Source organism: Canis aureus, chromosome 27 (genome assembly GCF_053574225.1).
Source record: "Canis aureus isolate CA01 chromosome 27, VMU_Caureus_v.1.0, whole genome shotgun sequence".
NCBI lineage: Eukaryota > Metazoa > Chordata > Mammalia > Carnivora > Canidae > Canis > Canis aureus.
The window spans coordinates 8,642,632-8,653,431 of record NC_135637.1 but is presented as its reverse complement, the minus strand read 5'-3'; the positions used below and the strand labels follow the sequence as shown (position 1 = coordinate 8,653,431).

The 10,800-nt window shown below is 53.2% G+C and overlaps 1 long non-coding RNA gene across 1 annotated transcript; it reads right to left on the bottom strand.

The window, feature by feature from the left end:
• Window positions 1-264: 264 nt before the first annotated feature.
• On the bottom strand, window positions 265-10,048 carry LOC144299478 (uncharacterized). Its single transcript, XR_013366185.1, has 2 exons — window positions 9,790-10,048; window positions 265-444 (listed from the first exon to the last, which is right to left on the bottom strand). It is a non-coding gene; the product is annotated as an uncharacterized LOC144299478 (long non-coding RNA).
• Between the last annotated feature and the right edge of the window lie 752 nt (window positions 10,049-10,800).

The window sequence follows — 10,800 nt, the reverse complement described above, 5'->3', positions numbered from 1 at the left end:
GGGCCGGCTCCCCGGGAGGCTGCATGAGGCCTGCCATGCTCCTGCCTGCCTTCCTGCACCTTTGCCATCACCAGGGATCACACCCAGGCAAGCCTGCTGGTGGAGAGACCAGGGGAGCAATGCAGAGCCGTCCCCCTCCCCAGCAATCCCACCCTCCATCAGCCACAGGCCAGCCACTCCCAGACGTGCACCAGTTGAGACAGAAGACCCCAGCCGTGTCCAGCCTCATCTGCTGGCCTGCAAACACAAGAGTCAAAGAAATGCTTCTTGTTGGAGATCACTGATATTTGGGGGGATTTGTTTTGTAGTGTTGTTCTGCCATAGGTTACTCATATAAACTCCAAGCAGTCATGTTGGTGTGATTCAGAGTAGAGCCGAAGCACATATCCAAGGCTTGGGAGGTCGGGGAGGGCTTCCTGGAGGAGGAGTTGGTGAACTGGAGGCCTGAGGAAGAAATGGGAGACAGTTCAATTGGGGGTTGTGTGTAGGCAGGAGCAGAGAAGGGCGTCCCAGGGGAAGGAAAGAGTCAAGGCCTCTGCTGGTGGGAGACAGAGCCAGCCACTTGGAGGAATTGCCAGGACTTTGGGAAAGCTATATCGGAGCCCTCAAGAAGGTGAGACCTTGTCCCAAGGGACCAGGGGGATTTCAGGATCAGCTGCAGGATCAGCTGTGCACTTGAGCAAGATCACTCGGGGGAGCCGTGCAGAAGAGATGTCAGCCTCGCAGGCCATGCAGCAGGGGCATGAAGGCTGCCTGCAGAGTTAGAGGTCCCTGTGCCCCGGATCCCCAGGAGGCCGCCCGGTGGCTGGCCGGCTCAGCTGCCCTTTCCCATGCTGGCCCTCTCTTGGGCAGCGATGCTGAAACTGGGGTTGCCCAGGGTACGCCTCTCCATCACCGTGCCCACACCCCAGGGACCAGCATGGTGGCAGGAAGGAGGACCTGCCAAGTGTCCGCCCTCTGCCCGCCCAATCAGCAGGCCACCGCCAGCTGCAGAAGACTCCCTGCCCAATCGGGAGCCAGGACACCTCCACAGGCCACCGCCAGCACATCGGTGCAGAGTGAATTTGCTGATTCTGGGCGGAGGCTGAGGACAGCCAACCCCACCCAAACGTGGCCACCCGGCCAGGCAGCCAGCACCTCTGCCCCAACTGTCCGCCCCCCGGCAGCCAGCAAGACCCTCCATCCATCACACAGGATCGTGCCGGCATCCATCACTCCGGAAAAGAGAAATAAAGACATTGCCATATCGTTGTCCCGGGATTAATGTCCCTGCTGTGAAAACAAACGTCGCGTCTTCCCGCCAACATTTATTTTTGATAAATGCTGTGACTTTGCCTTGACATTTCGGAAGCAGCGGGAGACCATTACCCGGTGACAATGTTCTATTCCACTGACATTATCTCTTAATTATAATATGCAAGTAATGCTGAAAAAAATGGCCCATAAATAGCTCATTTGGAGTTGCTGCATTCTGTCCTGTCGGGAAATGCTGAACGATTTCATTCAGTGCTTGCAAATGAGGGAGACAAATGGATATCTTGGGGCCCCGTGTGTGTCCTGCCTCTTCAATGACAAAGCTCACAGGGTGGCGGGAGGTGGCAGGGAGGCTTTCAGGGCGGCAGCTGGGCTTCCGCCAGTCCCGGACGCCTTCCCCTCCCTCCCCATCCCCCAAGTCAGGGAGGACCCTAGCCCCAGCACCGAATAACAGCCCGCCAACTCCAGTCCTGCAAAACGGTGGACTATGAGATTTTTTTTTTAAATTTTTCCAGGAAATTAATTCCCTCCAGGGGCAGGGAGGTCGAGGGAAGAGCGTCTGGAGGAAATCCCATTTTGCAACTCCTCTGGGTCGTTAGGAGCGGAAGAAACATTTGCCAAAGTTCAGAGGGAACAGGGAGGGTTTGGGGAGGGGTTCCTCAGAGACTGGGCAAACACAGGCTTTGGACGGGCAGCGAAAGACATAGTGGGCACCCCCTTTGCAATGACAGAAAGGGCTCTTGGAGATTCGAGGGGCAACCAAAAGTCAGGCTAAGATGTGAATATTTCTGGGGAGGCTTTGGGGCAAGGAGGGCCAAGCAAAGTCACACTTGGAAAAGCCTCGTGGCTCCTAACAGATACCAGTGAAAACTCAAACTCAGAACCAGTGCTTCTCAGGAAAGGGACACCTCTGCTCCCAGGGGACACCTGACACTGTCTGGAACCGGTTCTTTTGGTTGTCACCACCAAGGGTTGGGCACTACTGGCATCTAGTGGGCCGAGGCCAGGAGTGCTGCTAAGCGTGTTACTGTGGCCGGGATGGCCCAAGGCCAGCAGTGTCAGGGCTGAGACTCACAGGTCTGCCTGGTTCTGAGGGAAGGCTCCATGGAGAATGTTAGGAGCTTTTACATGCTTGAGAAGAAGCTAGAACACCATACAGGTATCAGCTTTGTGGAGAAAGTAGACATGCACATAGGGGCAAATGGACCCCAACCCACAGTTTCTAGATGGTTGGAAGAAAGTGGGGGCAGGGGGTAAGTACAAAGACAATCCTGTCTACAGAGCAACACTTCGGGTACTTGTTATGTTTCTTCTTGGTTTGACAGAGGAGGAAACCCAAGGCTGTGGGGAGGAGGACGCCCACTTGGTTGGGGAGACAGTGTACAGGGCAGAGGCTGGCCCCGGGCGCAGAGCCTCCTGGCCCTATGGCTAGCCACCTGGGCACCTCGGGGGAGCAAATCAACCTCGCTGGGCCTTGGTTGCCTCAGCTGTAAAATGGGTTCATAAACCCACCCCATGAGATCACGGTGGGGACCAGCCTCAATGGCCTCCGAACGTCAAGCAGGACTGGCATCCAAACCAGTGGTTCGAGAGGTTTTATTTTATTTTTTATTTATTTTTATTATTTTTTAAAGATTTTATTTATTTATTCATGAGAGACACACACAGAGAGAGGCAGAGACACAGGCAGAGGGAGAAGCAGGCTCCATGCAGGGAGCCCGATGTGGGACTTGATCCCAGGTCTCCGGGATCAGATCCCAGGCCAAAGGCAGACGCTCAACCACTGAGCCACCCAGGCATCCCGAGAGGTTTTAATCAAGGGAACTACCGACAGAGGTGCAGGCAGGTGCCGAGCAGGGGCAGAGAGGTGCCCAGGGGCCCACCAGCACCCTCGGGGGGCTGTGGCCACCATGGGCAGGAGGCAGCCAGCGAGAGGACGTGACACCTGAGTGGGGGTGAGGGAGCTGCGGAGGAGGTGACTGCGTCTCCTGGGCAGCAGGAGCAGGGGGGCTCTGAGGCTGCATGCCTCCAGTCTCCCCCTACCTCCCTCTGAGGCCGCCCATCCGTGAGCCCTGCCAGGCGGCCGAGGAAGGGCAGGCCACACGGTCACCCTCCAGGACAAGGAGGGAGCGGGACCGGAGGACGAACGGCGCACACCAGCACAGCACAGCCCACAGCACAGCACAGAGAAAGCCAAGTACTTCTGACCTTGGGTTATAAAAAGCAGTGAGAGCCACGAGGGCAGACCTGAAGCCCCACGGCCCAGCTTCAAGTCCATACCGAGCCCACAGGCTGTGTGACCCGGGTCAGGTGGCTCTCCCTCTCTGGGCCTCACATTCTCATAGGGTTACTGAGAGGACTTCATAGATTGAGGTGCCTACACTGGGCCCCGGGCGGGACCTGTCGGGTCTACGCAGCCCTGTGGTCCCCCGTCCGCCGCAGAGCATCTCACCCTGCCTGTGTCCTATTGCTGCCCCAACAAATAACCTGGCGTTCGTCGGGCCGCTTAGAGCCGCAGGCCTTGCTTCATTTGCTTGTAGTTCTGAAGGTCAGGAGTCAAAGCAAGGTGCCGGCAGGACTGCGTTCCGTCGGGAGGCCCCAGGGGACCATCTGTTTCTCATCTTTCCCAGTTTCTCAGGCGCCCGTATCCCTTGGCTCATGACCCCTGTCCCACCTTCATGTCCATCCTTGCAACCTCCGCTTCCACCCTCCCACCTCCAGCTCTGACTTGGGGTGGGGGGCGGGGGGCTCCCTCTTGTAAGTCTTGTGACCACATAGGGCTGCCTGCATGATCCGGGATTGGATCCTTGCTCCATGTCCTGATCCTTAACTGAACCACATCGCAAAGCCCCTTTGCCATGGAGGATCACACAGTCTGGGGTTCTGAGGATCAGGACCCGACGTCTTAGGCAGGGAGGGACATGATCGTTATCCTCATGGTTACCTCGGCCTCGCCCTCTGCACTTGGCTTGGTCCTTGCTGCTCAGTGTTGTTTCTCAAGATACAACACTGAGATCCGAGGGGACGTTTTCAAGTGGCAGCAGAGTAGAAATGAGGGACAGTCACAGAGCAGGGGGTGGTCCACACACTACTGATGTGTTCCCGTGTCCGGGACAACCCTCTGACAGCTTCTAGAAGTCTGTTCTAAGAGGGCAGGTTCAGGGATCCCTGGGTGGCGCAGTGGTTTAGTGCCTGCCTTTGGCCCAGGGCGCGATCCTGGAGACCCGGGATCGAATCCCACGTCAGGCTCCCGGTGCATGGAGCCTGCTTCTCCCTCTGCCTGTGTCTCTGCCTCTCTCTCTCTCTCTCTGTGACTATCATAAATAAATAAAAATTAAAAAAAAAATTAAGAGGGCAGGTTCAGTGCAGGGTCAAGGGGTCAAATGCCACCACTGGCAGCATTTAGGAGCAAGGCTGGCCCAGCAAAGACATAGAATATGCACCCCTTCTCAGACCCAGGGAGCAGCGGCTAGGCAGGCAAGAGGGCCCTGTGTGACCAGATCTCCTGATTTTGCAAAAGTAGCTGAAATGCAGATTTCATACAAAATCCCCTGAGTTTTAAGTATTGGCCATTAATTTAGTTTTTGTTTCACCACCCCCGCCCCTCCCCCAACTTTAAACACTGTGTAAGCTAAAGTCAGCATGTCTATAGGTCACTAACTTATACCCTCTGGTCTGGTCCAAGGCCACTCCTGTCCCCTGGGACATGACCTGAAGTTACCCTAGAATTATCACTGCCCTGGGGTCACGGCCAGAGACAATAAGCCAGGGCAGCTCCCTGGCAATCAGCCCCCAGGGGACGTGCACCTGAAGCTCCACAACCCTTTACTTCCCTCTGACACCACCCTCTCTGCTTCCAGAGCAGCAGTTCCGCAGAGCTGCCCGATACCAGCTGGCCACCTGGCTCGAGCCTCGATGGCCTCTTCTGTGAAATGGGATTAAGGGTGATAGTGACTGCTGTGGATCCTTGTGAACATGGAATGAGAGGATGCAGATTGAGTGCCTCTCAGGGCCAGCACACAGTAGGTTCTCAGGCAACAGGGACAAAATAACCAAAACCAGAAAGCGCAAAGAGTACCTTGGCTGGGAGTCTGCTTGAGAAGGGAGCCCAGGACGGAATATCATGAGAGATCAGCACGGGGGGCACACAAGCTGGGGTTGAATCCCAGATGCCACACTACCCTGCTGTGCAGCTTTGGACAGCTCGCTCCACCACTCTGAGCCTCAACTGCCTCATCTGTAAAATGCAGTGAATTCCTCCTCGTAGGATAAATCTCTAGGGACTAAAAGACATAAGCCAAGCACTAAGAGGCATCTGAAGGATGTGAGCGTCCTTTTAGAAACGCCTGGTGTCCCCCCTTTCGCACAGTTTCCGGTTTAGGTGTGGATGTGTCTCCCACCAGCCATTCTGTTCACTCCCCAGGTGAAGTCGCCAGGACCTGGCTCCATTACTGACGGACGTTTCTGCAGGCATCCTGGGGACCTGGCTGGAAAGGGTCACAATCCGCCTGTGGCCTCCTAGAAAGCCAGGAACACCCCCAACCCCCATCTGTCTGCCATTGATGGTGTCTGCAGACTTGCTTTCAATCCCTCAGTGGGCTCAGGACAAAGCCCACGGCCCTATGCTGCTCATGCACCGCCGAGGGAGGAGAGCCTACAGGTCAGGAGAATGCAAGCCCAGGGGGGCAGGAATCTGGGTCTGATTGTTCACTCCTCTAACTCCAGTGCCTAGAATAGGGCCGGCAAGCAGTAGGCCCTCAGCAAGTATTTGTTGAGGGAACGAGAGGACTCCACCATTTATTTCCTGCTCATTACGTGACGGATGCTGTGCTAAGCCCCTTGGATACGTTATTTCGTTGAACCCTCCCTACATTCCCAAAGGTAGGTTGTACCAGCCGGGCTGGTCCAGGTGATGCACTCTGTAGTTACACAAATCTCCCAAGATTTTAGCAGCTTAAAATAGCGAAGGTTTTCGGGATCCCTGGGTGATGCAGCGGTTTGGTGCGGGCCTTTGGCCCAGGGCGCGATCCTGGAGACCCGGGATCGAATCCCACGTCGGGCTCCCGGTGCATGGAGCCTGCTTCTCCCTCTGCCTATGTCTCTGCCTCTCTCTCTCTCTTTCTCTATCATAAATAAATAAAAATTTTAAAAAAATAGCGAAGGTTTATTTCTTGCTCATTCTACAGAAGTCAGAGGGGCTGGGCTCTGTGCAGTCCTCACTCTGGGTCCCACACTGATGAAGCAGAGGGAAAAGGGGTTCTGAAGCTTCTCACACCAGTAGGTAAATGCTGCAGCCCACTGTTACAAATAACACTCCCCTCTCATGGGAATCACAGGACCCCATCCAACCTCAAGAGGGCCAAGGGACCACCATCTCCCATGTGCCCAGAAGGTAAAAACTGGAAGTATGTGGTGCACACACTACCCATGGCTACCACATTGGTATTTTTGCTAGCCTCGTTTTTATAGATGAGGATGTTGAGGTTCAGAGAGGTTAAGTGACTTGCCCACAGTCACGCAGCTAGTAAATAGCAGAGCTGAGATTCACATCCAGTTCTGACTCTAAAGACCTGCGTCTTCTTTGTTACCACTTATAAACCCCAAAGTAGGATCTTTTTCACTTGTTTTTTTTTTTTTTTTTTTTTTTTTTACTTGGTTTGTATATAAGATAAACATGTTCCATGAATTCGGCTGATGAAAGACACCCACCCACACACCTCCAGGAAGGGGTTTCTAGCCACAGATGTGCATGCTTAGATCATACAACTAACAAGCAAAGGCAAGTACTGCTCGAAAACTGAAAGTCTTTTCCAAGATGTGTTTCATTTGGCCCACATAGTTCTTTATTTAATCGGGGTTTGTTGCCAATAATTAAAAATCAGGAAATTTCATATTTTTTTAAACCATCTTCTTCTGAAAATTAAAAAAAAAATTGGAAGACTTGGCAACAATAGCCTGCATCCTAATAAAGCAGCTGTCGACATGACTGAAGGCAAAGCCAGGTTCTCCAATGACATAAGGGCAGCCAGGCCTGGCGTGTGAAGGGAGGGGTGTCGCTCACCCAGAGCACAACACACAAAATGCCACTCTCTTTAAGCCTAGGTCTGACAATACATTTTCACACTTTCACGTATTTCATCAGTCTTAGCCATTATGGTGTCAGTTGTGTACCTTTAAAAGTGTTGACAAGGGGCACCTGGGGGGCTCAGTCAGTTAAGCTTCTGCCTTTGGCTCAGGTCATGATCCTGGGGTCCTGGGATTGAGCCCCGTGTTGGGCTCCCTGCTCAGCGGGGAGCCTGCTTCTCCCTCTCCCTCTGCCACTCCCCCTGCTTGTTCTCTCTCTCTCTCTCTCTCTAATAAATAAATAAAATATTTTTAAAAGATAATTAAAAAATCAAAGTGTTGACAAAGTGTTGCCTTGAGGATGGCAAAGCACCAGCTGCCTCTCCCACACCCACTGACTGTCCAGCCAAGCCCTGGGCAGGACATACCTCCACCCTCTAGCTAGCACTCAAGCTACCCTACCAAACACCTGGCCTTCCAGGCTCATAAATACTGCTGCCTGGTTCCGTGAGCATTTAAGCTCACCTGCACTGATCTCCATACATCATTTAAAGAGGTTGGTTTTACTCAGAGAAAAGCCACATGAGGGGTACCTGGGTGGCTCAGTGGTTGAGCATCTAGCTTTGACTCAGGTCATGATCCTGGGGTCCTGGGATGGAGTCCCGCATTGGGCTCCTCGCAGGGAGGCTGCTTCTCCCTCTGCCTGTGTCTCTGCCTCTCTCTGTGTGTCTCTCATGAATAAATAAATAAAATCTTTAAAAAAAAAAAAAAAAGAAAAGTAAAACCACATGAAGAACTCACCTGCATGAGGATGCCAGTGACGTGTTTGACAGTGACACCTCCTGGTGATGTCCAGTATTACAGCTCAGCTCCACTAGACCTGACACTTTCAATAAACTGCCTGCTGGGTGTTAGGGTTTGTTCCAACACTACTTTGCAAACATATTTCAAAGCCTCTTTGCAAACTATTTCCAGCCTCAAGTGCATAAGAGGTCCTTCTTTACAATCCTCATGAGGACCTGGGAAATGAACAGGGCAGGAATTCTAATGCCTGTTGGCTGGGACACAGAGAGGTCAAAGCGACTTACATGAGCGACACAGTGAACTTGCATGAGCTCTCCAGCAAACAGCTCTAGCTTCCAAACCCTGCCGCCTGCCTGATCTCCAAGGCTGATATCATGGGAGAAATCATGCCCTTCCCTCAAACAACTTGTTGTGGCCACAGCAAGAGACCACAGAACTGAGCTCTGGGCCATGAAACAGACCCAGAGACACTAGCATCTCATCAGGGAGTCTCCGTCCCCTAAAATGGAAGAAATCTTGCAGCCCAGGGATGAGCAGATGGGGTGGGTCATGGAAACAGACAGAAGATCCCAGCGACCAAAAGAATGTTCCACAGTTCTGGAAAACTGCCGCAGGCCCGGCCTCCACTCTCATAGCTTCCACAGCACATCATTCCAATCCATCTGCTGAAATGTTTTCCTAGGGGAGAGGAAGTCCCTTCCGTAATGGAAGTAGACGAGGCAAATGAGACCTAGGCAAATGAGACCTAGTTTGCAGAAACGTGCATCGTGGCCAATGCTGCTCACATCTGCTGCCTCAAGTGGAAGACAAATGGCTCTGTCTTGAAGGTCCCCTTTTTCCTGAGCCAAGCACTTCTGGACATTGTCAAGTTGGCTGTGGCTAAGGCTTTGTGGCAAATGTGCCATGGAATCTAGAAGAACTCATGACTGGGGACTCCAAGACCTTGCCATTTGGCCTTCACCCTTAGGAAGATACGGCGGTCCTGGACACACACACACACACACACACACACACCCAGCTGGTTCCTAAACCGCAGAGAGGGAAGAAGTCAGAGAGGCAGGAACCCCACCTACACCGAAGCTGAAGGGGCGGGGGGTCTCTATTCCAAAGTCCTGAGTTGCTTCCCCCCATCTGCCACCCTTCTTCAAGCCTTGTTGTAGGGTTTGGAGAGCCAAGTACTATTTTTAGAAATGTTTATTCTTACTCCTTTCTTCCCTTCCATTCTCAACCTCTCTGGAATGAGCCTGAATGTTCCCCTGCTGGGAGCCTTTCCACAATGGTTGGTACATCCCTGGTATGCAGGGCCTCCCTTTAGATGGACTCCCTGGGGTTGTGTCTGGGGGATCTGAGCCTTGCTATCCCTTTTCATCTCCCCACCTTTGCAGACTCTCCAGAACCAGGACCTGCCTGTCCCTTTGGTTGGAAATTATATTCAGTCACCCCCCATGGGATTCCAGGGGGGATAAGAGAAGGCAGACATCTCTGGTGGCCAGCAATAGAGATGAGTCCTGGTTAACTGGACAAGGAGACACGTAGCCAGTGGCGGAGCATATCTGGGCTCAGACTCTGGCCAGCCATAAGACCTCAGACACTTATTCCCCCTCTGTGCCTCTGTGCCTCTCTGTTTCTCCATCTGTAAAACCAGATGATGATGACAAGGGCACTCACCTGTGTGGTGGGGAGAATGAAAGGAGCTCACACCAGGAGTTTAAAATAATGCACCGTGCGCAGCAAGTGCTCAGTCAACTTTAGCAACGACCTGTTTTAGGCTGTACACCAGGGCCCAGCTCTGGTCTGACATTTTAGGTCTGCGGGACACCCAAAGTGTTCATCAGGACGGGGTCCATCCCAACAGGAGACCAAGGGCAGCTCTGTGTGGTCTGGGCCCTGAGCTCACAGGAATCCCACGTTCAGACTTGGGAGCCACTCTGGAGGTGAGGCCCCGCCACCCAGACTGAAAGAATCAAGGTCATTTCCGGTGAGCAAATCCTGCCTTCTGCAGAGGTTGCTAATTCCCATGTCCACAGCCCCCCCTAACTTCACACAGGTATATTGCAGGGCATCTCTTGTGCACAGGCTGTCAGCTTGCTCATCGCAAACGTACAAGGGAGCACAAATTGTGAAGCCCCGGTCTGCCGAATCTTCATTTTCATTTAAAAAGATTTTATTTATTTATTCATGAGAGACAGAGAGAGGCAGGGACACAGGCAGAGGGAGAAGCAGGCTCCGTGCAGGGAGCCTGACGCAAGACTTGATCCCAGAACCCCGGGATCACGCCCTGAGCTGAAGGCAGATGATCAACCGCTGAGCCACCCAGGTGCCCCCAAATTTTCATTTTTTACCTGTAATTTATTCAGTCTCAAAATACAGTCGTGGCTCAGTCCCGCAGCGCCCCCTGGTGGCCGCGGCCGCACTTGCACTCTTCTCTTCTGCCCCCGTCACACTCCCATGTCCTCTCCCATCCTGATCCTTTCTTCCTTCATCCAACAACTCTCATTTGCACACACACCTGACCAGGTGCTGGGGACGCAGAGGGGACCCCACAGATAGCGCCCGCCCTCAGGCGCATGGAGTCGAAGGAAGGATGCCCAGCAGGACCAAATGCTTACACACAGAGGCCTTATAAGCAAAGGTCAGGTGCTCAGGACTTTGAGAGCAAAGAGCAAGGGGAGGCACCCT